Here is a 27,873-nt window from a genome sequence, read left to right as displayed (position 1 = left end):
AGATATAAATATAGATACATAATATATATCTTTAATATTTCAAATACATCAGGGATGCAGGGCTGGGCAGAGAGAGGAGCAGGCGTGCAGTTGCAACAGGTTTCTCAGCCTTCCCTAAAGGTGTCCATGCAGAGATGCCTCACACTGAGGTAAAGGTGGCAGGCCTTGCAGGGACCAGTCACTGACGTAGGTTGCCCTCCGCAAAATCTCGGAGGAGGCCCCTTGGGAAATGCGTAAAAGACTCAGCTGTTCGCTGTGAGCAGCCCAGGCCCCGCAGCTGCCGGAATGAGTGCCTTGGTCCTCAGGGGGAGTCTGGTCCGCATGCCACAGCACTGGCGCCTGGGGAGCAGGAAACTGACCACCTGTCCCGGCAGCCCGGGGATCGTTCCTGATCCTATAAGCATTTCGGACCCACTGGTAGGGATGAAAACCATCTTTGAATGCTCTCAGAATAAACAGCTGGAAAGAGATGGAAGAAGAGCAAATGCCTAACAGCCACTTAAATGTATTTTGAACAAAATATGCTGTGGTAGCAGGAAGAGGAAGTGGGCTCAGGAAAATGACGGTCCGCTCATGAGCTGATGGTCCTGCTGCCGAAGGGACAGAATGCATTCATGGCGTAAGAGTGGAGTTTAAAGCTGTCGAAGCGACATCCTTGCAGGTTCTTTTACAGCGTTTTAATGTATTATTTCATTTTAGGTCATACTGCATTTGCAAGAACTTACAAAATGTTGAGTGTTGGTGGATTTCATGGACAGCCCATCTTTTGCTTTAAGAGAAATGGTTTCAGAATTTCACTATTTTAGAATGATGATTAAGAATAGATTTTCATAAACAATGAGTCATTGCCTAGTTCATAATACTGTTTTTCCTAGTTATGACCACAATAGCTGCTGAACCGTACCGAGTCCCTTTCCAGCATCTGTTCACATGATCTTAGCCTGCCCCTACCTGCCGCCAGCGCACACCTTTACCTGTGGAGGAGCAGGGAAGAATGAGGGCTGACGGGCAATACCTCCTGGGTGAGGTTCCAGCACCGCCGTTTACACTCTATGTGATCACACAGGTTTAATTTACCTTCTTCACGCTTTGGGTTTCCCAGCTTCAAATTCAAGGTTAATTACGATCACGACCTAAACAGGATCATAGTGAGAGAGCAATTGTGTTAATACATGGAACCATTTAGCAGAATATCTGGTGTGGAGTCTGTGCTGAATACACATTGGCCTTCCAACATTTTTCTTATTGTTATATTAATAGATTTCCTGATAGAGCATCTTTGGAATAAATCTAAGCAGGTCAAAGTGCATGATCTTATTTGTTAATATTGAAATTGTGGCATCCCGATCATATACAAAATTGTTCCTTAGTTTTATAATAATTGCCATTGTTTTTTTTTCCCCGGACTTTTGAGGGCTCATATTAAGGGCTTATATGCAGGTTTAAAGAGTTGTGTGTTTGAGTTTTTCAGATTGTTTGAACAGTCGACTTTTGTAAATAGCATCAGGAATGTGGGTTCTTGAGACGTCTGATAGAACTTAGTTGTAAAGCCAAATGGTGCAAATGCTTTTCTTAAAGGTAGGTGTTCAATCAATTTTCCAGTTCTTTTTTTGGCAATTAATCTGTTCAGATTTTCTACTTCTTCTGAAGTAGTTTTGGTGTTTTGTGTTTTGATTGGGAGACACCTTTTTTACAGGTGTGTTTTACATGTGTATTTACTTATTTGCTATAGATTTACACCACCATTCACTTGCAGTTCTTAAAAGTCTCTTTCATGTATGTGTTGAAACCTCCCATTTTATTTTGGACTGCGAATATCTTACTTTCTTTTTTCCTTAATCAGCTTCATAAGGCACTTAAATATTTTATTAATCTTTTAAAGGACCAGATCTTTTATGCATTTATTCTAAGATACATATCTTTTTCTTATACATTCCATAAATTTCATCCTTTACTTACTCCTTTCTTCCTACAGACTTTCTGGTTTGTTTTTGGTTCTTGTTTCCTTTCCTTAGAAGACACGACTTGCCTTCATATTTTATCTCCCTTCTTACAAAACAATGCCATCCCAGGCTCTCGGTTTTTCTCTAATTATTTATTTTGTTGTGTACCATGGGTCTCGATATAAAGATTTCTCCGTTTCACTGTTTTCAGACAGTCTGTGATTTCAGCTGTCGTTGCTACTTTGATTTTTAATTCCAAGTATTTAATCATTTTAAGTCTCTCTTTTATTAGTTATCTATAGTTATTATGATTTTGATCATAGTATATTGTCTGTCAAGTTTCTAGTTTTGAATTTCTTGGGCATTTTTATAGTCCTGAATATGATCACTTTTTGAAAATGTTTGTTAGACTTACATAAAATTAGATAATGTACTCAAAGAAGAGTAATATATACCCACATATTTATAAATATGTATACCTTGTGTGACTTGAGTAATTGCTGTGTATATAATACTAATGTTGCTACTTTGCTTTCTTATTCTATGCTTGGCTTACCTTTATATATCTTTTTTATTTTCAGCTTTATTACTTTGTCTTCAATTCACTTTTTGTCAACAATATGGAGGTGGGTTTTATTTTTGAAATAAGTTTGGCAGATTTTGGCCCTTCGCATAGAGTATAGGAACAACTATATATGATTTCCTCCTTTCACATTCTTTATATTTATTACTTATTGTACATTGTTATTTGCAGTTTTTCCTTTCACTTCTTTTTGCTGGTCTGTTCTTTGTTAATTTAGAATTTATCCTGTCCTTTTTGATAACACCACCAATTGTCTCCCCTTTCTTGAAGCTCAGAATCACCGACTACCAATGTTTTAAAATGGCATCAGTTATTAGTCCTAACTAACCAAAATTCTGTAGCCCACCAGTCCATTGCTATCATCTTACCCCAAGGTAATAAGAGTTAGGAATAGTGTTACTTCTCCTCTCCGGCCTATCCACGTCTTCAGGGTTCTGCTCTCTCAGTATTAAACATTTTCTCTGGTAGCACATGATTCTCTTTCAGGAATTCTTTGATATGAATGCTCTGCATTCCAAGACTTTCGATAATTATGTACATCTATCTCTACCTCTATTTACTTCTCACTCTTTCCCCCACTCTTATCTTCGTCTGTCGTGAGGCCATTTATTGTTTAACTAAAGTCCTGATTTGAGTATTCTCTTCAGTGAGGTAGAGGTGATATGTTCCTGGAATCCTTACATATCTACAGATAGCTTTCACATCAACAGATAAATATCATCTTCACTGGACATAGAATTCTGGATGGGTCAAAATTCATGCTCTTAGCAATCTCACAGTATTATTCCATTATTTTCTAATTTGATGCTGTGGATGATAAGTCCAATGCCAGTTTGATCCTTTTTTACTTTGTAAATTATTTTTGACTCTACATGGAAGCTTTAAATATTTTCTTTTTATCTCTGAGATTCAAAAATAAAGAATATTTTCAGTCTGTCTTGGTTGTGACTTTTCTTAATACCAAGCTTGCCTAGAATTGGGTGAGGTGTTCAGGATTCAACCCCAAGCTTTTCTTTAATTCAATGCATTTTTAATGTATTAACTGCTTTCTTATCACCCTCTTCCCATCTATTGCTATTTTGCTCACCTGTAAGTAACAGTTTGTGCAAAGTAACACACCCTCATCTGCTCTCATCACCTGTCTTTTGCCTTGTATGATTTCATCTCTTTAGTTTTCCTCATAGTTCAAGATTTTCCTTTTATTTGGTTCTACTAACAGTGACCTCTTTCTCTTTCAACTTCTGAAGTGTTTCATTTAAAAAATATTATTATATACAGTTTATCCTCGTTGTTCATGGCTAGTGTATTGTGAATTTTCCCACTTGCTAAGTATGTGCAACCTCAAAATCAATATTCATGGTACATTTACAGTCATTTGAAGACATGCACACAGTGGGGAAACATCTGAGACACCCATTATGCCTGTCCCCAGCTGAGGCAGAGCAAAACAACCTCCACCTTCTTGCTTCAGGCCTGACACTGAGACTAAATGTCCTCTTCACAGTCTATTCAGTGCCACATTTGTCATGTTTGTGTTGTTCGTTGTTAAGTTTGCTATTTTAAACGGCCTGCAATCATAGTGGAATAGTGTTGTCTAAGTGCAAAAGGCTATGATGTGCCATACAGAGAAAATACGTGTATTAGGTAAGCTTCATTCAGGAATGATCTGTAATGGTGTCAGCTGTGCATTCAAAACTGTTAATGAATCCATAATGTGCTAAATAAGGTGTCTTTAAACACAACCACACATAAAACAAAGTTATGTGTTGATCAGTTGATGACAATTTTGTGACCCGCAGCTTGGAGGGACCTAAACTAGTATGTCCCTGAGGAACAGCAGTTCAGCATTTGATAACTCAGTATTTATAGCAACTTTCTAAAACTACTACTGTGAATAATGAGAATGGACTGACTCTGGTTCTGCAAAGTCTTTTCAACCTGTAATGTGATCTTAGATGTTACTATTTTTATTTTTTTGTGTTGAAGTTGCCTGTATTCCCTAGTGTTTCCTCTCTTTGGCTGTAAGATCCCTTTGCAGTAGATGGCCAATTTCTCTTGCCCATTCAAAGGGGCTCCACTTCACCCACTAGGGTATCTTAGTATCAATCCCCAAGGTGAGCAAGATGCCTTGGTATCTGCCCTACAAACTGATCATCTACAAGATTCAGCCTAAGAAGGATTCAGCCTGCCTGCTCAGTTCCTAGAAAGTTGCTCTGAAACCAGCAAGGCCCACAAGTATTTCAGGAATGTTTCTCCAGCCTCTGAACCTTTGTGGGGGGCTAAGAGCTCTAGAAATCATGCTTTTTCTAGCGCTGCATGTTCCCCTCAGCCCCGGATTCTCTCCATTGGTTTCCAGGCTCTCACCTGACCTGGGGAACAGAGGTCCTTCCACAGCATTTTCTGTCTCAATTTCTGCAGGCTCCAAGCCTTGCTCACCCTCACCAGGCCTCATGTGTCTGCTGACACCAGATTCATAGAGGCGGTTGGCACTCATCATTGAAGGGGTGGAGGCAGATATGCGATAAAGTTGCCATCTTTCTAGCATGAGTTTCTGAAATATAGTATACATGGGTGAATGTCACCAGGTTTGATAAACACTGTCTTTCTCCACAAATAAATTACTTGGAAATCTTGAGCTTGAACTAAATGAAGCCTCATCCTCTCTACTCTATATGTTGTCACAGGAGGCTTCCCTTGCTCAGTGGCTGTTGTTTCTAACACTGCTGACCATGAGGTGTAGGCAAGCTGGGATATCTTCTTTTTTTTTATCAAGTTGCTTGCATCACACAGAAGCAGCCGAACTCTGTAATTATGAGCACTGAAGGGATGGAATTTCCATAAGTGCCGTATGTTTTACCAACACTACTTCAGATTAGGTTCGCTCGTGTGATTTTGATATTGCACTTGTGATAAGTCTACTCTTGTGCAATCTATTATTTTCAGAATGAGGAAAATGAAGATACATTTTCTGGTCCACTAATTCTTGTTAGCATGCCAAAAATTAATGGCATCTCCTATCTACATACTTTGCATTCAGAGTGATCCATTTCAAGCAGTCCCCACTAACAGTTTTTATATCCATTTAGGTACATCAGTTTTTAACTGATGTCAGTATGGGCATATTTTACCACCTGTTAGTATATTTTTTATGATACTTATTTTCATTTATTAAGAAATTTTAAAATAATGTTTGTTTCACTTAATCATAGTGCTTATTACTCATTACTTTTGTAATTTTTCTCTAATTAACTGTATATGGCTCTTATTTCAGTATCCTGTGTTTTAACTTATAAGCTGAATTTGAACATTTCAGAAGCATCGTTACATGTAGGCTAAATCCAATTATTATTAAATATTCATGATTTCTATTGAAGTATACTCTGTTTGGTAATAACTGTACTGTAACAAGAGCACTGGACTTAAAAGCAAAAGGTTCAGATTCAAATTTCTCTCCTGCTGAAAAGTTAGTTTACTCTTCATGTGATGGCCCTGAGTATATGAGTTATCCTCTATGAACTTTGATCTTTTCACCTTTAAATGGGGATGAGAATACCAATCTTACAGAGCTAGCTGCAACTTAATGAAACCTTAGTTGAATTTGAAACTATGAGGGAAAGTCTTGTACATATAATTAGTAATACAAATACAGTTTCCAAGGAGAAAGTTTAGCCTGCCTACGTAAGTGAGCAAACATACTGAACAATTTAAAGGAACCCAGTTTATGGTCAAAGTGTTCATTCCTATCACCATTTTTATCCATTATATTATGTCTGATTTATCTCTGTTTCAGAAATATTTTTAATCCATTTTCCTCTTTCCTATAACTGCATTTACTCTAAATCATATAATAACTGTTCTTTAAAAAACCCCTAGAGTTCAGACATTTTGCTAAATTAGATTTCCATTTGTCTCAACATGGGGATAGCTGACTGTATTAAAATTGCTTTAAAAAAAAATAAAACAGAAAAAAGGCACCTGAGAATCAGAAGTCTATATAACTAGCAATACAAATTTATACAATTAGCAAATGCTGAAATAAAAAAAATGATTAAAATAGCAACAGTCCTAGTTGGAGACAAATGGTACACCCTAAGCAATAACTGAAGAGAGTTTAATGACAGAACTATTTGTAGAAAGGTGGGAAAAGGGTTAAGGGTTAAGGCCTCAGATGAGTCGGCTCCCACTCCAGTTCTGCCACTTATTAGACCAAGTTAGTCAACCTTTTTATCTATCACTAGGCTCCTCAGTGAAAGGGAGATGCCATAGTACCTAACTTATAAGACTGCTAAGGAGATTAAATGAATTAATACCCACAAATCACTTAGCATCTTATGCATAGTCAAGTGCTAAGCAATTATCAATATTATTAATGTCATTGTTCTTGGAAGTTGAGCAGATTCATTTAAACTAACTTGTGCTCATAACTGACCAAGATAGAATGATTTAATATGATATAACTTCTAATTGTACAGACCACTTGTACATGAAAGATTTCCCACCTAGAGTACCCCACACCCCACACACACCCTCTTCCTTCCAAGCAGAGGGCTGTGCATCTGATTGGATGCCCTAGTTATACATGTGAGCCTGTTCTTTGGATTCTCTCAGTGGCAGGCAGAAGGTACTCGTCCATGTGACCACTGTGGATAACTGCTTCATAATTTACCAGGGGAAACATATCATTTGGAAATATAACTTCTAGTCTGTTTTCTTTCTTAATTTTTTTGGAAATAAATAGAGAGTAAATGTGTAAAGTTTAAGGACAGGAAGTTAAAAAACAAGACACAGTTTTGTCCGATAATCCATATATTCAATAAACATGTATTGAAGACCTAGTGAATAAAGCCTCGGGGCTTTAACATTCACCGTCACTGAGTTGCTGTCAGTCTCTATCTATGTATCTGTATTGATTTATTTTCTACTTTCTGTTTATCTATCACCTGACTCATTCAACAAATGATTGAGATGAATTAGTATTTATCTATCCTTCAAACCCTCCAGCAAAGAGAGTACTGTTATTATTATTATGCATTTTATATATGAGAAAACAAAAACCACCTGGAAATAAACTTTCATTTTTCACTTCTAATTAAAAATATTTATAACATTTAGAACCAGGTACTGCATAATTTTGATAAATTTTTTTGTTAAAGCCTTCATATTTATTTCTGAGCTCCTATCCAAAACCCACACCCAGAAGCAGCCAGAATATAATTTGCAATGGAACTCTGCCTGTGTGGCTGGTCTAGACCTCCAATATCCCATTATCAACCCTTGTGTGACTTGACAGGTTTGAATAATAGGAGGCTATGTCCAAAAGGATGGAAATGATATGGGAGAGAGTGTCTCCTGTTCTCACTTTCCTAAAATCCTAATGATTACAGATATCATTTTAGAGCTCTGGGCCTAAGTCCAGCTGGGAATAATAAATGAATTTCTGAGGCTGTAAATGAAAACTGGAGGGTGTGTGTTTCAAGGAAGGCCCCCAAACAGGGAGACAGCAGACTCCAATTTGTGCATCTGGCATTACTTATGGACCTACATTTCCACTTTTCATCTTCATGCCTTGAAATAAACCAGTACTTAGCAGCTGTGTCTCTTACACAGACTCTGCAATGGGACACTGAACCTCCCTGTACCTTTTTGCTTGACTAAGGCAGTAGCTGAAGGCTGTCCTTGAAGGCCAGAGAGTCTTCTGTGGACCAAATTAGGCTTGTTGTTAGTATATTAGACATGGTCTTGCAGGCTCCACTATGGGAAGTAAAACGAATGACCACTATTTGCAAATCTGGGCAGATGCTGGCCAAGGAAGACCAAGACCATGTGTGTCCAGGTGCTTCTGATATATGTTTCATCGTGGTGTAGCTGGGGCTTTAAAGAGGCTATTAAGACCACAGCCTCAGAGAAGCACTGATTCTGTTTTGATCAGCCACTCCTGCTCTGAAATTGCCCCTTTACTAAGCTTTCTTCAGTTAAAGCTTGAATGTGACTTCCTGCCAGGACACTGACCGCTATGGAGTCCGCATCTGCACAGGTGTGGGTGACCATTATAGAGTGGACACTGAGGCAGGCCCCATCCTTCTTTCTTCATGCTTCCGGGTCAGGTGTTGAAGGACTGGCAGTGATGGCATGCTTAGATCACTGGAGCAGAGGTCAAGCATGTCCTCTCAGAGAGCACATGCTTTTTAGCAGTGGGACACTGACTTCATCAGAGAATGGTCCCCAATGCATTGAGATTTTCCAGTTTTCCCCCTGCATTGTATATTTGCAACTAAAATTGACTCTTGGGACTAAGTACACCCCAGGGGCTTGGAATTGTCATGAGGTAGAAATAACCACAGAAGAGAAAACTTAGGGCTTTTTCATGATAGAAGAAATGGAAAGCCAAACACTTAAATAGTATCTTAGAAATACATCTTAGAAAAAAACCTTACGTTGAACCTTGAAATTGAAGCACGCCAATGCACATTATGTTGAACTTGGAATCTCCTTATCAAGAACTGTCTCTTCATATGTCTTAAATCTACTTTTCCTTGGATTAGTTTTGGGAAATTCTGAACTTCCTGCTTTTTCCATTCCTGCAACCATCAAATGATTCACATCATTTAATGACTTTGATTTTCCCTCCCTTCCTTCCTTTAATAAGTTTTTATGGATCTCCTTCAATTTAGCAGGAACTCTGCCAAGAGGGATAGAAAAAAGTGTACAACACATTTCCTGTGTTAGAGGAGCTGAACATTTCATACCATCTGTATAGTTAAGTACTTTACATACAATATCCCACAGACTTTTCCCAACTATGCAAAGCAAGTAGCATTATTTCCCATTTTAAAGATGAGAAAACAGAAGATAACTGAATTAACTCAGTTTGTTAGAGAAATGGATTCACTCAAATAACAACAACCTAAAACACTGGAGGTTTAATATGCTGAGTGCTTTAGAGGGTGTGGTGATGTTTGACCCCATACAGTTCCCTGTCTCTATGTGTCATGATTGATACATGTAAATAAGCTTATAAACCATGTGCTCGAAGACTTTATGATCCTCTGAAGAAAGCCAGTATATGAAATCAAAGTATGATTATGGCAAATCACTGTCTCATTAGGTAATATAAATTGGTGATTTTTTTTTCACGTGCTGCTCATATCACTTCTTAAGGTTGGGGATTTGTCTGTGTCTTATTGCCTATAAATCCTTAATATTGCACAAGCTGGCAGTATAAAGCCACCAGTTGGAAACCCCAATATGTTGAAAAACAATAGTCCCACAGACCCTGCCAATTCTAATTTTTTTAATGTTTAGGGTCATTAAGTGGCAGAAAGACATCATTATGAAGTCATTATACTCCCAGCATTTGGACCTAGATGGGAAATGGATCAAGTCATCAAAAAGACAGAGCTGGCTAATATTGAAGGGCATTGTTTATTAAGTTATCACAGGAATAGGGTATGAAATGGACACATGCACATACTACCTTCATGCTCTCTTCCTCATTCATTCGTAAGAGTTCATTTCTTTCACAAGTATTTGTTAACTGCCCACTTTAGACCAGATTCTTCATTAGTCACTGGGAATGCCGGGTAAGCAAATCAGACATGGATCATCTCTTGTCAGGGAAACAAGTAGTACATATATATTGCTTATTTACAGAATTATTATAGAATTATGAACTATAGTAAGTGCTAGAAAGAAAAGTATAGGATGCTATAAGAATGTACAAGGGGAACTACTTTAGATTTGAGGGGTTGCTAGTCACTGTCATAGAAAAATGCAAGCCTAGTGCTGTCATTTCAATTTCTCAAGAGAAACCTGGCATACAGATTTTTAAACAAAATTACCAGTTTGAAATATTTAGGAAGGCTAAGATATTTTGAAGGCCACAGTAAATAATCATAGCCCAGTTCCCCCTGGGTTCTGTCTTCTTATGATCTTTGCGTTAAAATCTAGAAGAGAGTCATCTTAGGAAGGAAAAGATCTGATGAGGAGAAGAAATCAAGTGTCTGGGTCAACTTCAGAATCAGAAAGAATTCAGAAGACTTGAAGAAACCAGACTGGGGATAAGACCTCAGCATCATTTCATGTTCACAGCTTCCTAAGTCGTTTTTATGTCACTATTTGGCTGGAGGAGGGGCAGAGCTCCAGTCTTGGGCTTTGGGGTCAAACAGACCTGAATCTCAGATGAGTTTCTCAAGCTCTTTAATTCTTCAGTCTTAAAGTGATAATAAATTTAACTCGTAGGGTTATTGAGAGGATTAACTGAGATCATTCATCTTGAGCACCCATCACAATACTTGAAACATGGTACGCACTGGACAAATGGTAACCAATAACACGGCTACTGTATCTCATTAATTATAGCTGATGATTCCAAAGAGTTAGGTGACTTACTCAATATCACAATCATTAAGTAGAAGAAGAATCAGCATTTGAGCTCTGGTTTGTCTGCTTCTAATGGACTCACTGTTTGGGACGCCTGAACCCGCCATGTCATCCAGGTGAACATCAGGACATGTCACAGTGAAGGGCACAGAGACCCCCCGAGACCCCTGGTTCTCTGCAGTCGTCACAGTCATTCACAGGAAGTTCTTCTGGGTGGCCTGTGTTTTATTCATGTGAGCTACTCTAGAGGCAGTAATCACACTGAAGCAATGTTGTTTCCTGACCCATTTCCTACTGGTAGATGTCCTGAAGGAAAGGGATTCGGCTGGATGTGTGGGACCCTCCTCCCTTCACAGCACCTACTAAGGACTGACTATTTGCTTACCGATCCCATATCCACAATTCTAAGACCCAAAAAGCTCTGAAAGCTATGTTTAAAAAAAGAAAACTCACTTGACAGCAAGACCAAACCTGACCTTTAGCTAATTTAGGGAGAAAATGACCTGATTTATTAAGAAGCTATGTATAGTCTTCACTGATCCCAGGTAGAATACTCATATGCTTATTAGTGGGTTCAGCCAGACCTTGCCAGTACTATTCCATTACTGTACATACCATGTCTACACCACTGATGGGAGCTCTATGGTGAAGCTGATAAATCTTAGACGTCCAGGATTTTATACATGATTTTGTATTCAAAATTTTGTAATCTCTTACTTGAAGCTTCCCAAATTGCATAAGCTTCAGGCCTCAGAAGGGATCAGCCCTCGCACATCACATTGACTTTAAAAATTTTGAAAATGTTCAATCCAAAGCACATCTCACCTCAAGGATTATGGATTTATTCAATTTTGGGAAGAAGAGGAGACAGGAAGACAGAAGGGAGGAAGGAAATAAAGTTCGATGTATATGCACACTGTTTGCTACAGCATTTATATCAAAGTGCTGTAACAAATAGGCTTTGAAACTCAGTGGCTGTAAACACAATGTAAAGCAGCACCATACACCAGTAGTTTGTTCTGCTTATTTAACTGTCCAAGGTGAGCTTTCCAAGACAGGGGCAGCTGCACTCCCCCAGGTGGCTAAGGATCCAGGCTGCTGTCACGAACATGAGGTTTCCAGGGTTTTTCTCAATGCCCTCCTGGGCCATGGAAAGCCAGGAGTAGACACAGGAGGATCTTTCTTTCTCCTGTGTGTTTTGTATTTCCCAGGGCCAGGCCTAGAAGTGATGTGTTCTATTCCTGCTTGCACTTGACTGGCTGTAGCTCAGCCTCATGCCCATATCTACCTTCAAGAGACAGGAACGTGGCTAAGAGGAGAAAAGAATAGACTTTGGAACAGAAACAGTCCCTGTCCCACAGCCCATTCCCTAAATGGGGCACCATAGATGATGCAGGAATTGCTAGTCCTCACAGTTAAGAATCCAGGCAAGCACTTCTGTTTTGCTCATGCTAGACCCCTGTCCAATGACCAAATCACCAGAAGATACAAATGCAGAACCAGACAATTAAGAGGATCAGGTTGTCAGTGCTCAGAATGTTCTTTGAGTTGGTACTGACCCAATAGAACAGTTTCTTTCCTTATTTGACAGTTTCCCAGTCTTGAATTTGTGATTAAATAAATGAGTGAACACATGCCTGGAGTAGGCAGGAAGGCCCGAACTGAGTCTAATAATGATGATAATGATATAGACTAGCAAGTCAGTTTGCAAAGCCACATCATGTGTGAGCATCATCACCTTCAGGACGGTCCCCCAGGGGAGGCACACAGCCTATTTCGTAGCTGAAGGAAGCGAAGCTCGAAAGGGTAATGTGGCCAGCCTAGGATTGCCTGGAAGTGCCCAAGTCAGGGACTCAGCCAAGGTCTTCTGAGTCCATGAACAGATGTCCATTCACATATGTCCTTGTGTTTTAGTCCAGCCAGAAAAAGCAAAAAACAAAAAACACCAAAATATCTATCCTGTAGAGCAAAAGTTTCGTGCAGTGAGCCTCCCTGGGTTTCTGTTTGCATCCAGCAGGCCCATCACAGGAACAGAACACATGGATGGAACATTTCAGGGCTAGGCTTGGGCCCAGAATTTGGGACAAATACATCTTTCCAATGTTATGCCAGGCTCTGTGTACATGTGTGGCCGATAGCAGGAGTTGGAAACTATGGTCTGCAGACCAACTCTGGCCCATTGCCTGTTTTGTGAATAAAGTTTATTGAAAGTACAACCGTGCTCATTGTTCACCCATTGTCTATGGTTGTGTTTTCAGTGCAATAGCACAAGTAAGCAGTTACAACAGAGACTGTATGGCCCTCGAAGTCTGAAATATTTACCACCAGACCTGCTACCAAAAAAGTTTGTGGATATCTGGGACAGAGCAATGACTAGCTCAGAAGACAGAGAGACAACAAGCAACGATTCAATAAAAAAAAAAGCCTGGCAATAGAAATATGACCACAATACAGAAGTGGAGCAGAGGAGGGAGGGTTATTTAGCATCGTTTATCTCTATAGGAGAAAGATAGTGGCCTTCCAAACAGGAAAAATTAATGGCATCTGGGTTGTATATTGCAAGATTAATAGTAGGTTTCAAAGTAGTAGGAGGACATTCCAGGCATTTGCAGCAGCTCATATAAAAGTTCCATGGTGAGAACCAGATCACTTTACTCGGAACATCATGTTAAATAATAGAGGTGAGATTCACGGAAGATTCGCCTATAGTGAATCAGACAAGTGATGTACATTATCCCACACAATCCTGAAAACAAATCCGCCAGGCAAGTCTTATCCCCATTTTATGAAAGAGGAGACTAAAATGAAAAGAAATTAGCTCTCCTCGGTTCTCAGAATAGGGGGTGGCTCTCTCCCGAGCTCACAGAGTCTCTGCAGGGCCGGTGGCCACAGCCAGGTAGATCTCCCCCGCCCGGGCCCCGCAGCCTCGCCCGGGCCCCGCCTGCGCGCCGCGGTGCATGTGCACCTGTGTGTCACGGCGCCGTGACTAGGTGGCACGCCGGGGGCAGCGGGACCTCCCCAGGCCGGCGCTGCCTTTGTAGCCGCCGTCACGACCAGGTTTAACTCCCATCACGCTGAGGCTGGCTCTTCTGTGTGGGGACTCAGCCTAGACGGATGTGAGGGGGGGCCAGGGACCACTGGTCACGATGAAAGGCGGCCAGTCACAAATTCAAGGTGCGCTCACTCCCTGGAAGCGCATCTTCCCTCCCCTGCTCAGGGGGCGGCGCCGCCTTGGAGGTCTGGGAGCAACCCCGGCCTCAGGTAGCTGCGGGAACCCGAGCAGGTTCGATTATACCCACTGCACCCTCACACTCCCATGCACCGAGGGAAACGTGTGCGAACAATGCCTCATTTTCATATTACTGCATATTCAAAGGCAGGCGGACCACGTCTAAAGCAATGGACAGAAGTGATAACACTATTTTTGAGAATCTTAATTCATGTACACTTTTAAAGAAAATGAGCTGATTGGACATCTTTGCAATCACCATATCAAGACAGGAAACAATGGTCTCTTTTTCAGAAAAAAAAGCGGTCATCCTGACAACTTTATGAGAAGAGCCCATGTTTTCTTTATTTTTCTTGTGTAAAATACAGGTCACATAAAATTTATCATTTTAAACATGCTTAAGTGTACTTGCTCAGTGGCATGAAGCCTATACACACTGCTGAGAACCATTCATCTCCGGAACTTTTCTCATCTTCTTAAACTGAAACTGTGTCCCAGCTAAACAGTAGGAGCCATTCTCTCTACCCCAGACTCCCACACCCACCACTCTGCCTGTGTCTGTGAATCTGACTGCTCTAGGTGCCTCGAGTAAGTGGAGGCACACATTATTTCACTTAGCATAGAGACCTCAAGGCTCATTTGTGCTGACATGTATATCCGAATTTCCTTCCCTTTTAGGCTCATTGGTGTTCCATTGAATGTACAGTCTACATTTTGTTCATCCATTCATCTGTCAAAGGCATTTGGGTTGCTTCCACCTTTTGGCAAGTGGATTTGTCAAATCTACTTTTAGCAATTCCACAGTAAGTGGAACTTATGGATCATACGGTAATTCTATTTTTAATCTTTGAGGAACCTCTCTACTATTTTCCACAGTAGCTCCACCATTTTGCATTCCTATCAGCAGTGCACAGGGTCTTCAATTTCTCTGTATCTTCATCAACACTTCTTACGTTCTGATATTTGGACAAAAGGCACTTGAAAAGGTAACTCATTGTAGTTTTGACTTGCATTTCCCCAATGATTTGTGATGTTGAGCATCATTTTCTGTATGTATCAGCTATTTGTACACCTTCTCTGGGGTCTTATCCAAGAGGCTTCTTCAGTTTTTTGCCCATTCTTTCCCTGGGTTGTTCGGGTTTTGGTGGATGTATTCTGGGCCAGCTGCATCACTTTGAAGTGTGTAAAGCATAGCAGGAGAACCTGAAGGGCCAGAGGCATCCTTAACGTTACTTTGAGGATTTTGGACAATTGTACCATGAAAAGGAGCCCCCTTAAAACCCCAGAGTCCTGGTCTGGAGAGTTAACCACGGTTAGGAACAAGAGGTTATCCCTGCTTTGTCCTTGAGGGCAGGAGCTGTTCTGAGCTATGGTTAGCCAGGGAGGGAGCCCTCGTTCTGGGCTCCACATAGTGTGGCAGTGACATCTGGCCCGCCCCATGCACGTTAGACCCAGACCCCTGAGCCATTCCAGCTGGTTACAGAGGAGCCTCAGAGGCACCTCCTCCTTTAAGCCTGGCTTTCGCATCATCCCCTCTGCCTCTGTCTCCACCTGGGCCCACATCAGTCTCCTAGAAGACACACAAAGCAGTTCCTCCCAGCTGACATTGGTCCCTCCCACACCGAAGATTAAGTTCCTGAGCAAACTCATTATGGAAGATGTCATGGCTGAGAAACCCCAACCCAGTTGAAAGAAGCAGGGTTAGAATAGTTGAGATTAGGTGTGTACAGGTGTATAAAATAACAGAGAAGCTCACTAAACAAGATAGTATTTACATTCTACTCAACTTACATAAAAATGAACATTTCCAATGTACTTCCATTTGCCATCCTTTGCTTATTTGTATCAATGAGATGCTTGTGAATAGTTTGTATATTTTCAAAAATGCACATATGACAAACCATTTTCTTGATCACCCATCCCATCAGGATAATTGTGATCTGGGTTTGCAGTCACTGTGGCAACATCCTTGTGCTTAAGAACAAAAATTAGGCAGAAGTAACGGGGTGTGTCTGCACCCGAATGTCCCCAAATCACCTAGAATTTAAGGAATTCTTCAAATACTCTTCAAATAGTTTGATCCTCCTGCTGCAATGGGAGTACTCGGGCGTTTGTGTGTGTGCGCGTGTGTGCGCGCGCACGCGCCGGTCTCCTGGGTAAGCGTGCACTTCAGTCCATGCTTCCTGCTGTCAGTTAGGCTCCCATTTGCTTTGTTCCCATTGTCTGAGCTAATGCTCTTCCTTCCTTCCTCCGACATTGCTTTAGAGGCCGGCAATGAGCTGTGGTCTGTAACAGACTCACTAAACCCTTGGGAGTGCTGGCAGACCTCGTTTTATTGCGCTTCCCTCTCTAGTGTGCTTTGCGATACTGCGTTTTCACAAATTGAAGGTTTGTGACAACCCCGCGTTGAGCAAGTCTGTCGGCGCCATTTTTCCACCAGCATTTGCTCACTTTGTGTTTCTGTGTCACATTTTGGTAATCCTCCCAATATTTCAAACCTTTCCATTATAGTCATATTTGTTATGGTGACCTGTGATTACCACTCACTGGAAGTTCACATGACGGGTAGCATCCTTTAGCACTGGAGTATTTTTTAAATTAAGGTATGTACATTGCTCTTTAGACATAATGTACATTGCTCTTTAGAAAACATTTACACTTAATAGGCTACATAAAGTAAAGTGTAAATGTAACTTCTATATGCACTGGGAAACCAAAAATTTCATCTGTCTCCCTGTATTGTGATATTTGCTTTATTGTAGTGGCCTGGGACCAAACCACAGAATTTCTGGGCTGTGCCCATAATGGAGGATGTGTTGTTTAGGACTGGGTTGCATTCAGCTACAAGCAAAAGAATCTATCTTATAATAGATCATTCAGGCAGGTTTCTCTTCTTCTATGCAATAAGAACTCAGGAGGGATGTTTATTCATCTGCTCAAGGGTGTCAGGGCTGAGGTTTGTGGACCAGCATTGGCAGGTCACATCCCAGCTCTGTCATTTCTCTTGACGTCAGCCAGTTTCTCCGAGTCTCACTTTTGTCATTTGAGAAATAGAGGAAAATGGAATAATAGTTTGAAGATGAGCTAGTGATTAATCATACTGTTTCCCCACTATGGATTTCAAACCAATAGAGAAAAATATGAATTTTGTGCCCGTGAAACATATTTACATTATGACGAGCTGAGCAATACCCTTAAACAAAGGATTCTTGTAGGCTGTGTAAGAATGAGCCTTGACATGTTTTGGGAATGGGCAGAGGAAACAGAATTATTCTTCCAAACCTGTTTCCTCCTGGGAAACCCAGTGGACAAGCACGTTCCTCAGTTTCCATGGAACTATAAGGGATACAAAAATGAGCACTCTGGCTTCAACACCTACCATTACTTGAAGATTAAATAAGACAATGTAGTGTAACCATAACGGGGAGGGCTGCCAGTGCTTTGCAAACAGCTGCTTACCCTGGGCCAGGCACTGTGCTAACTGCTTTACAGGCTACGCTCTCCATGACTCTATGAAAATTACGTTCTCACTACTTTTTTTAGAGGACTGAGGCCTAGAGGGACGGAATAATTTACTCAGGTCACTCTGCTGGCATATGGTTTAGCTCAGGGTTCCGTTTATAGGTGTTATCTGGCCAAAGGAGGCTGTAGAGCTCTAAGCAGAAGCCTGAAATTTCTCGAGGAGGGATGGAGCTGGCGCAGGGCCTGACCCGAGAAAGGCACTTAATACCTTTCTTTCTTTTAAAATAACAGATCAGTTTATGGGTAATAGTATGGGACAGACTGGGAAGGTGCCAGGGCTACAGTGATGCGCTTTCCAGGAACAGCCCAGCAGACAGACAAAACAACGGAAGAGCAGGAAAATAAAGCCAAATGGGGAAGAGGCCCAGGCTCTGCTTAAGCAGCTGTGTCTGGGCTCTAGATCCAGCTCTGCCCTAGGGACCTGAGGGGTGAGCGGAGCTGGCAGGCGCCTCAGTCCTTGTAGGACCCCCTCTGTGCTCCTTCTTGTCCCTCACCAGCAGGCGGGACCTTTCTCAGGCAGTATTTCCAGGGCTCGAGGATGTGGGGGCAGAGGCTCAAGGCTTTTGGAGGTTCCCCAGGGAGCTGGGGGCCTGGGTGGCATGGAGCAAGCAGCAGCACCTGGGGGATCTGGTCAGGCAATAGGTGCCTGGGGTGGGACACCACTCAGCCGGGCCCCTATGTTCAGGGCAGGGCCCTCACCCTGCCCACCACACCAACATGGTACAATACATTATTTCAAGTAATAAGTTAGTGTCAGGCAGGGGAGCTGGAGGCTGGCAGACAGTCAGGGGCTTAAGGAGAGAAGCCCCCAGTCGCCCACTGACTCCTTTCAGTGGGTTCCGGCTATTGATTCCCCTCCGTGGAAGTGAAGGCAGCTCTTCAGAAATCACTGGCTATTTTACTCACTGTACGTAAATGTACAGAGATGTATGCTCTCCGGCTAGATAGCATGCCTTTGGCAGCGACGGAATAAACCCTCCCTCAACCAACCCTCAGCAGAACTGAGGTCTTTGCAGTATTGGGAAAATGTGAGGATTGTTGATAAGTGCCTTCCAATATTTAGTATTAAAATAGAAGTTTTGGAGAGCAGGAAAATAATAAAGTTAGTCACTTAAAGTAAAACATGTCTGTGTATTTGTGTGTGTATTTATTTCCAGAGAATAAGGGTAGGGTAATGGGAAATAGGGCAGGCATTAGCAGTCATTAGGAAACAGCATGCTAGGTACTGTGTGCATATTTTTCTTCCATGGCCTTTTAAAGAATAAGAAACATGACAATAACTAGACTCCACCTGGCACCCAATAATCCACACATATTAACTGGGCACCTTCTAACAGGAACTGTGCCATGAGCTTGGGAAACGAACGTAAAATGAACAATGAAAGCCTCTCTTCTCATGGGCACCAGAGAGATGACACCAGCCAAACAGTGGTAGAAACTCTAAGTAACAATGGAGACAAGGTGAATTTCGTGGGCACAGGGATGGGATACATTTTACAAACCTGGGGACTACAAGGAAACCTTTCCAGAAAGGTGGCATTTCAGCTGAGGTCTAACAGGTGAGGAGGAGGAGAGGGGATGGGCTAGGCAATCTAGGCAGAGGCAGAAGAGGGTGCACATGCCCCAGTCATAAATGTTAATTATCAATGTTTCTGTTATCTTATTCAGTACCATGGGCTATAGAATCACCGAGATCCAAGTTCCAGTACTGGTTTTGTCACCTTTAGTGGTGTGGCCATGGGTATGTCACCTGATTTTTCTGAGTGTCCACATCTCTCTTATTTCTCTGCATTGCAAGGATACTCATACATAAATGTTACAGGGAGATGTTGACAGAGGCACAGAACTTAGCCCTGTGCCTGGTACATAAAAGTGCTACAACACATTTCTCTTACTATTCTGTTCAAAGAGTTGAATGTTTTTTATCTTATGGAATCCAAAGTCTTCTTGGGCACCGGATAATTTCTACCAGCTAACATTTACTGAGAAGTGTGAGGTGCTGAGCAAATACTCTGTATAATTACATGAGAACAACCAATCAGCAGGTCATGCAGTGACTTCCTTTTGGGACCTTGTAGGGTGGAGCACATGGTTAATTCTACAAGAACCCATGAAACAAATTTGCAGGATGGTAAAAACATACTATAAATCAGTAGGGAACCATGCAGTGCGATTCCAGGCTTTTAACCCAAAGTCTATGCAATATCCACACCTCAGCTGACTTTTGGGCATCCCTGAAAATGTATTCTCTGTATCTAGAAGGAAAAAATTAACTCTGGAATATTTTTGGTTCAACATTTCAGAAGGTTCCTAGTGGCGGATGGACCCCATCCAACTGGAGCTGCATTCTAGACTTCCCTTCAACTCCCTTTAGGTCCATGAATAAATTGTAGCATGTTTGACACAAAATCAGTATCTGTCATGCACTCTTAAGCAAATGATAATTTTCTACTGAAAACGATTTCCTTAGTGATGGTAAATCTTCAGCCGCTGTTGACAGATTCAATTTTTGCAAAGCACCAAAAAGCCTAGAACGTGTGGAGAAGTATATTTCAGCTTAGAAGATGTTATTGAGCACTTACTACCTGTCACTTGCAAGTTTGCTCTCAGATCTGTCCCCCCTCCCACCTTGCCCTGCAAACAGGCCCTCCATGTTTAACTCCATGAATGAAATGCCGCCAGTAAAAAGCAAGCCAGGAGACAGGAAGGTTGAAAGTATGGAGTGGATGTTGTTGGTGCCCAGCTCAGATCCCTGGGGCTCCGTGCCCCGGCTGCTGAGTGTGCTGCAGCCAAAGGCTCACTTACAGCCTTCTCTGTAGGATTGCCCCCTGGCAGAGGGAGCCGTCTCACTTGGAGGTGGCTCGGAGTGACACAGCCCTCGGGAACGTGTACCCAATTGCTGTATTGTGAGGGGCGTACAAAAGCCCATCTCCATGCTTCAAGGCAGGACAAACACTAGGATGCGGTTTGTTCCACCCAGCTCCCTGCAAGATCTGCCTGAAGCTGGACCTCACCTAGATCTCCAGCCCTGCCTAAAACCCTCCCTTTCTCCATCGTGCTTCCCTGGCCATATAGATTTGTCCTGGGAGCTTTTCACAGTAAAGGACTTGTGCAGGATTCCCTGTGTCAGGCTCTACTTCCAGAGAACACAGGCCGGGACAGTGGGAGAAGCCTCAGGCACTGCTGCAGGAGAGAGGGTGACTTCCCACAGAGAGGAGCTGCTTCTTTCTCGATTCCAGCTCTCACCCAGGCAGTTCGTCCCAGGTCCAGCTCCCTGCTGGTCATTCTGGGTCCTGCAAGGTGATTCTTTTCTCCGGGTCTTCACCCACCAGCTTTATTTCTGCTAGGCAGCCCCGAATGCTGAATCCCTGGGAGGCCCCTCCTGCAGGGCGCTGACTCCCTTGAGCAGCACCAGTCCCAGAGCTTGGGCAGCACCACTGGCCACTGGTTCTCCAGGCCTCAGGCGGGCAGCAGCTTTCTGTACTTGTTCATCTCTGGATTTCTGCTCTTCTGGTTTCTGCGGTTCCAGCACCTCTCTAAGCAGTTTCCTGCATTAGACTCCCTCTGTTGAGCTGCCTGGACTGGATTTTGCATTCCCAGCTGCATGCTGACTGTTAACCCTGGCATTCTTGCTTTGTGCTGAATGCAGAAGACATAACAACAGTCTTTGCTTTGCCCTTAGGTTACTCATAGGCATTAACCTGACCCTTACAGCCCAGACAACCCCTTCTCTGATAGGTCTATGGTCAAAGCGTGGGGACTCCGTGCACAAGCCATCCTGGGCGGGGCTGTTGTGAGGTGGCCACTGAGTAGGGAAAGATGTCCCTGGAAAGTGACTCTGGGGCACAGCTGCTACCATAGATTTTTTTTTCCCCTACTCCGAGCCATTTTTCTCTTGGATGATAACGAAAAGGTGTGCTGGTCCCACTGAAGTCCTCTGTACTCCCTCGTCTTGGTTGCTGGTTAGTTAGTTAAGCTTTTAGCTTGGAGACGTGGAGATGTGAAGAGGAGACTGAGCTTGTGATAGAGTGAGCAGCTCTGAGAGACACATGTGAAGACAGGGATGGAAAAGAGCAACTCCTGATGGGCGCCAGAGCACATGGGGAGGTAGTGGAGCTGGAGAAGACGTTTCCAGAAAGTGTGGGCCAGCTTGGCTCCACTGGTGTTGGGTACCCTCCAGGCTAGTCTCTCTCCCTCTGGGTCTGAGCTTCCTAGTCTCCGGAAGAAATGGTTTTGGGTGCGCCGGCATCCTCAAATCATTGTCTGTTGCTGGATAGTATCAGTGTTGCATGTGCAAATTCTGGAGCCCCTCCCCAGGCCTACCGAGTCAGAGAGTCAGGTCGGGTCCCACCAGTCTGTCCTTTAACAAGCTTCTAGGGGACTCTGACACACGTTGGAGTTTGAGACACACTGGTCTGGATGCCGTGAAGGTCTTTTCTTGTTCTAAGGGTCTGAGATAGAGCCCCACCTGGCATTTGAAATGAAGAGAACTGCTTCATAGCTGTGGAGAAGCACCTCACAGTTACTAAATGCTCTCTGCTTTATTCAGGTCTAATGAGTCCTCCCTTTTTGAACTCTCCCAGTTTTTTCTTCTAATTTGCTGATTTTTGCTTCTTGGATCCTACTTGCTTTTTTCTTGCTGCTCAAAGTTTGGCTTTCCCAACTTCTGTGGCCATTGGTCTCTCCCCAGCTCAACAACTGGCACTCCAGTTCAGGCCAAGAGCTCTCTGAAACCCAGGCGGCTGCCTCCTTTGACCTCTCCCATGATGTCTAGCTCCTCCAAGCTGCCCTGCTCACTGTCCTCCTCGACCTTTCTGGAATACAGACCTGACTGGTCCATGTCCTGCCACCGCAGCAATCAGTGTGTGCTCAGATGCACAGATCACAATGTTCTGCATGATCTGACCCTGATCGTGATCTGCTTCCACTCCTGCTTCATCTTTTGAGGCTTCCTGTTCTGTACATGTGTCCCCCACTGACACTTCAGTCTGTTTCTCTGTCATTTTTTTCCTGCATTAGTGGGGAATGCATTCACCTGTTCTACTTCCCTCAGTGAGAGAGACTCACCAAATTTAATTTAATTGCTCATCAAACAATTCTTCTGTCCCACCTGGAAACAAAGCTAGACCTTATTTCCAAGTTTCCCTTGCAATTGGTCAGCCACAGACTGACCTGTGGTCAACAGAATGTGTGAAGGACCCCTAAACCTCTGACAACCCTCCGCACTGTGTGTGTCTACTCATGTGCTCACAGATGTGCAGGATTTGAGGACGGGGCGTGGGGTGTGGCAGGTCCACGACAGGAACGGAGCCTGAGTCCACGAATGACTCTGTAGGGTACAGCCCTTCCTCACCCCCCCCCACCCCCCGCTGCTGGTCTTCAGGTACTGGGCCGTGATCGGAATACCATGCCTTTAATTTGTGCTACGTATGAGGAAACAACAGCAAACAAAACCCAGAAGCTTGGTGTATTTGTGAGTCAGTCCTGCATGAACATGAATAATTAAACAACACAAAGCTCAGTGGCTTACGAACACATCTACGCCTGTGCTCATGGATCAACAGGCCAAGTACAGTTGGGCTCCTGTGAGTTGGTCTCTGCTGGGCAGATGACACTTCCTGTTCCACACTGTCCCCCACAGTCCCTTGAGCCTATTCCCGGCTGTTTCTCCAGGCTGCCCCACCTGTCTTCATCACGGGGCCCCAGGGAAGGGCGGGTGAGCGCTTTCCTGGGCATGCACTTCTCAGGGCAAATCACTGGAGTCCAGGAACCCAGCCAGACTGTGCCAGCACTTTAAATAGCACTTGCATTATCTGCTCTTACTAGATCTGCTCACTTGCTATTGGCCCAAACAAGAGTCAGCAATGCGGGGAAGTATAACCCACACCAAAGGGAAAGGGAGGGTATTAAAATGTGCTGGAAAATACTCAGAGAAGAGGTGTGGAGCCTCACAGAAGCATCACCATCACAGCTCCTGGTCTAACACTCGCAGGGTCTCACCAGGAAGACCACTGGCCTCGTTTTCCCCCATCCCAAAGAAAAGAGTTCAGTGAGCTCCCCTCCTTTCCAGGCTCTGCTTTCTTTGATTCTTCACCTCACCCAACCCCTTATGGCATGAATTACAGAGGGCATTCCCAAGCACAACAGGCTCTCAGACTGTTACAGATAAAGCAGACTGTGACCCCCATGTCACCACGGCCCCTAAACCATGCTAAGCTAATTATAAGCCTACCCATTTCTCTCCCACACTGTAAAGCACATTCATAGTGCAAATGCAGGAATTTAGGTTTACAAAAGAGACATTCATTCTAAAGCTTTGTATTTTAATAGTAGTAGATGATTCCTAACACTCCTCATAACTGGTATATGCACATCAGAGTATTTTCTCACATTAGCAGGTGTCTGCTGCACTGATTTTTTCACCTAAGAAAATCTCTTTTTTACTGAAGTAAGTCTAACTGCACAGTTGGGGAGGGACAGAAGTTAAATCAGAGTCCTCCTAGGAGACCAGTTGTCTCAAGTTTCATGTCTACAGACCCCCAATGACTCCTATCTCAGCAGACTCATCAGAAGCTGACTGAAGCAGAGACGTCTGAGTCCCACCCCAATATTTGTTTTTACTTCCTCTATAGTAGTTAAAAGTTTAGCTGGGCACATGGTTACCTACCAGAGAAACAGACCCAATAGGAGATGGTATATATGGTAAATAGATAGATCCATATATATATCCAGAAAGAGATTTTTCATGAGGTATTGATGCCATTACACAGGCTGAGGACCCCCATGATCTGCCATCTCAAGTTGGAGGCCCAGGAAAGCTGGGGGGTAGTTCAAAGGCCAGAGAGCTGGAGAGCTGGTAGTGGTGGACCTAGTTGGGGTCCTCAGACCTGACAATCAGGAATGTCCAGGGCAGGAGAAGATCAATGTCCATCAGAGCAGACAAGCAAAGGGAGAAGGACCAGGTCCAGCCTTCCGCCAGCCTTCGGTTCTATTCGGGTCCTCAGAGGATTGGGTGATGCCCACCCGCACTGGGGAGGGCCAGCTGCTTTACTCAACTCACCAATTCAAATGCTAATAATGTCTTCCAGAAACATCCTCACAGACACACTCAAAAATAATGTTAAGTAGGATATCTAGGCACTGCATAGACCAGTCAACTTGACACATGAAGTTAGCCATCATGCATTTAAGACAATTTCCCTACTTCTCTTCCAGGTAGCTCCTGGCTAGCGGTAAGAACAGCCGAAACGATGTGGCCACCTCCTCCTCCTCTCTCCCCATCCGCTGGTGCATGTGAATAGCACAGTGACAACCGAAGCAACTTGCTCGGACCCGGAAATGGAAGCTGTGTTGAGATGTCAGAACAACAGGATGAAGGGAGCCCAGGTCCCCAGTGCTGTGGAGCTGATGTATGTACCCTACACTGTTTGTATTCGGACTGTTGCAGGAGATAAAAGTAAATGTCTCTCTAATGTAAACCACTGTTATATTTGGTCTTCCTTGCTGCATCCAGAACCTGTATCTTAAATCATATACCAACTTTGCATCTATTTATTCATAGCCAAATACTTTATATCTCTGAGTAGCGAACACATGCAGGGCATGGAGCTCTGTGCTCAGGAGAGAAGCGTGCCTACAGTAGGTTTTTTCTCCACACCCTCCTTCCGCCATGCTGCCTGAGCTTTAGCCAGGCCACCAATTCTAATAAACACTCATGTCTTTATACCTTAGTGCTTATTTCCCCATCTACCTGGGATGCTTCCCACCCCTTTTAGCTTGAAGAACTCTTACTCACCCATCAAAGCCCTGCATCTAGGAAGATCTTCTCCCTTCTGAGAGAGGAATTCTTTGTCATTTGAATTCCTACAGCACTTTTTAACATATGACTTTATCACAGAATTTTCCATGTTTGACAATTCTGCCAAAATTTCAGTAAACACTGATCGAGCTCTTGGCACGTACCACACCCTGCACCGAACACTGGTGGCTGAGCCAGAGCAGACGCAGTGCCTACTGTCACGGGGCTGATGGTGTAGGGGGAGAAGAGTCACTGAATTAGCACACACAGTGGGAACTTCTAACAGGGCCGGTGCTGGGAGGAACAGGCCCTGCGTCTATGAGAACTCATGATAGAGGATTTAATCTGGTCTGAGATTAAGCCCACAGAGGCTCCGCTTTCAGTGTGAACTTGAGCTAAACTAAATGCTCTGGTGCATCTTTGGGCCACGGCAAGAACCTAGAACACTTGGCACAAGTTGATACTCAACAAATATTGGCTGGAAGAAGTAATAATAGGGCATTGATAAATGTTTTAGGTGATACTTAAACATTTATATGGCACTGTACCACCCATGCTAAATCCTCAGCACATTTTATCTCATTTCATCTCACAGTAGTAAAATATGTTCTATGATTATTATTTTTACTTAATAGATGAAGAAACTGCTGCAAGACAGGTTAAGTGATTTTTCCTAGGCCATGCAGTGAGGAAGAGGAGGAGCTGGGGTTTGAACGCAAGCATTCTGGCTGGACTCTCGGTTATTAGCTTCTAATCACTGTACGCCAGCTTTCTGCATTTATTTGCATTATTTCACAACGTACCAGGGAGGGGTAAGTCCTATGTGGTTCTGTTTGCTCTCTTTGTAGATGCGAGAATCAGAAATGAGGGATAAAAATATCTCCGTCTAAAATAATAAGGTTGTAAACAGCAGAGTCACGAACAGAATCAAACTTGGCCCCCCAAACCTGTCCCTGGATTCTTTCCACAGTGCCAAACTGGCCACTGGTCACTGAGAGGGTGACTGTGATGGTCAAGAGATCATGGCAGATGAAGAGGAGGAAAGGGAGGATGAGGGGACAAAAGGGGTGCAGGCTTCTCTTAGATCTGCCCTTTCTTGGGGTTTGGATTCGGGTTGTTAGGAGAAATGGAGAAGTTAAAGGCATCAGGTCTCCACGGGCCCTCCGGAACCATTCCCCTTTCTCTACTGCTCTCTGCCTTTCCCATGTCACTTTGCATTCATAAAAAGCAGTGCGATCACTTGTAATACTGCCTGATTAGAAGCTCAGTCTATTTTCCCATGTAGATGTGAAGCTGTCTCTAGTATGAAAATATTACAGAAAACTACTTGTTCTCAATGGAATTTTTTAAAGAAAAATTACAAGATGCATCTGCAGATTTTAAACCCAGTTGTATTTTGTTTTGCTTTGTTTTTTCCCAAATGGATGGTTGAGCTATTGTTAAATGTTCCAGAAGGTGTGTGAGTAGGGAAACAACCAAAGAGTGGGAGGGGGCGGCTGAAATCCGTGCTGAATCAGCTATGGAGCTCATGATGAATGTGTCAGGACCTAAACTGTCTCTGTAGATTTCATACCAATCATGTTAATTGGAAACTGGAAAGAGGAAGTGGTCACAATCAACCCATTTATCACCCAAAAGGCTGAGCAGTTCATAAATTTAATCTAGCAAAGGAATTGGAAAATAGAATTGATGCTTATAAGAATCAGGGGCAGGGAAGGGGGGTCCCTCTAAACAACCTTTTGCAGCCATATGGCTGGCAGTGCTTGAACATATTTTATTTGAAGCTATTAGAAATATGAAAAGGTGGCTTCCTCATGGCCCCTGGCTAAAGTATTATAGCTTTTTTTTTATAGTCTTTATAAAAGAACAATAAAGAGACACAAACAGGGTAGTTAAGTTTAATGGTGGTAGAAACCAGACACCTGCATATATGTAATTTATTTTCCTAAAAAACTCACCCAATTGAAGCTGCTATTAATTAGCATGGAAATGTACTGCAGAGCCAAGATTGCATGAGGTTTGTTATCTTGGCTACTTTATCAAAAGGAAAAACAAAACCATCAGAAAAATCTTTTGACACTTCATCGTAAAAGGAAGTGGAGGCAAGTCACCCACACAGCTTGGGGGCTTCATCTGGAAAAAAAGATTGTGTGAGATCCCACCCCCCAGAATTCCACAAGGAGCCTTCCTCCACCACGGGGCAGGGTGGAGGAACCTCAGTGGTTGCGGACGTACTGTGGCCAACGACAGGGCTATGTGCTTTACACATGGCAGGCACTCTGATTACCCCTGTACGTCAGACAAGGAAACCGAGGCTCAGTTCAGCGAAGAAGAGAGTTGGCCCAAGTGATGGATGTCGTTAAGGGAAAAACCAAGATCAAACACAGGCGAGCCAGGCCCGAAGCTCCTACTTGATCAG

This window comes from Manis pentadactyla, chromosome 3 (assembly GCF_030020395.1).
Source record: "Manis pentadactyla isolate mManPen7 chromosome 3, mManPen7.hap1, whole genome shotgun sequence".
NCBI classification, from domain to species: Eukaryota; Metazoa; Chordata; class Mammalia; order Pholidota; family Manidae; genus Manis; species Manis pentadactyla.
This window is presented reverse-complemented; position numbering follows the sequence as displayed.